This window comes from Aplysia californica, unplaced genomic scaffold, assembly GCF_000002075.1.
Source record: "Aplysia californica isolate F4 #8 unplaced genomic scaffold, AplCal3.0 scaffold00335, whole genome shotgun sequence".
NCBI lineage: Eukaryota > Metazoa > Mollusca > Gastropoda > Aplysiida > Aplysiidae > Aplysia > Aplysia californica.
The window spans coordinates 135332-136660 of NW_004797605.1; the positions used below are offsets into that span (position 1 = coordinate 135332).

The 1329-nt window shown below is 40.0% G+C and overlaps 1 protein-coding gene across 1 annotated transcript in view; it reads left to right on the forward strand.

Annotated features, from left to right (window-relative positions):
* Positions 1 to 1329, forward strand: part of LOC101853014 (serine/arginine repetitive matrix protein 2) — a gene marked incomplete at its 5' end in the record, with an annotated part of 158514 nt that overhangs the window by 126767 nt on the left and 30418 nt on the right.

Consider the following 1329-nt stretch of genomic DNA (forward strand, 5'->3'; position numbering starts at 1 on the left):
CACACACATACATACCTAAATACACACACACAAACACACACACACGCACGAACACTTACTTACACACACACACACACACACACACACACACACACACACACATACACACACATACACACACACCCACCCTTGTAAATATATATATATTCGATACATTCAAGCTATTTTGCATTTAGATCTTAATCACTACCCGAAAAACGACATCGGTATAATGTTACGTTTTGACGTAGCTGTAGGGGCTAGGAAGATATAGATCGGTCTTAAACCAGTTTCACTTCAATTTAATAGGCTGATCTCGTTGTTTTTAGTTTAGTTTTAGTAGACGTTTTACGGCGCTCGCAACTGCATTAGGTCATATGAGCGCCAGAAGATTAGAGGTGTTACAAGGGAGTAACAAACATAAGAAAAGAAGAAGGGGGGGATAAGGACGATAGATTTTTGATAGGAAAGAAGAAGCACACCACAGCAGAGCACCCGCCAACCACCCAAGAACTCGTTGTGTAAGTCAACTGTTCATAGTACAGCACTGTGTTCTTAAGAAACAGGATAAAAAATGGCACTTTATTGATCCCTGTGAGTGAAATATGGGTCACAATGATAAAAATACATGCATAAGTACGCAGTTGCAAACGTCGTAAAACACTCACCGAAAATAAAATCACAAATATGTAATAAAATGTTATTCTTTTTTTAGAATAGAGAATAGTGATGGCTAGATAACTGTTTTCAAGTATTTAATTAGCATCCCCATACATATGTGATGTTTCTCAGGCATTTATTAATCTTAGATTTTGCGCAGTGCCTTTCCAAACATAATTTCTGAGCACGCTCTTCAAGCTGTTCCAAGATGCGACGTCCCCTTTTCTCCTCCATCAGTATGTCTTAATTGTTCCTCCTTGGCTTTCTGTGTTCACCTATGAGTTCATCCTTGCTCTTTTAAAGAGTTTACGTCAACACGTTATAGTTCTGTTTCGTTTGGTTTAGTTTAATTATCATTGCCTTCAATGTCCCGACGTGGTTCTGCTGACTTTTACCCTTTTGACCTTTGACCATTGACCTTTGAGTACGTTGGTACCTTGGCATACCGTGCAAATTTGATACCTGCTTCTTCTTACTCTGTGTGTGTGTGTGTGTCATTTCCTGTGTTTGCTGAATGTGCTCGCAACGTATTGTGTTCTGTGCTGCTCTTGTTGCATAAACATACACACAACTCACGACTGCTAACACGAGCATGTACTAAAATCAACCAGTAAATGAATCAGTCAATGAATCATCGTCATCCTCCTCCTTCTCCTCCTCCTCCTCCTCCTCCTCCTCCTCCTCCTCATC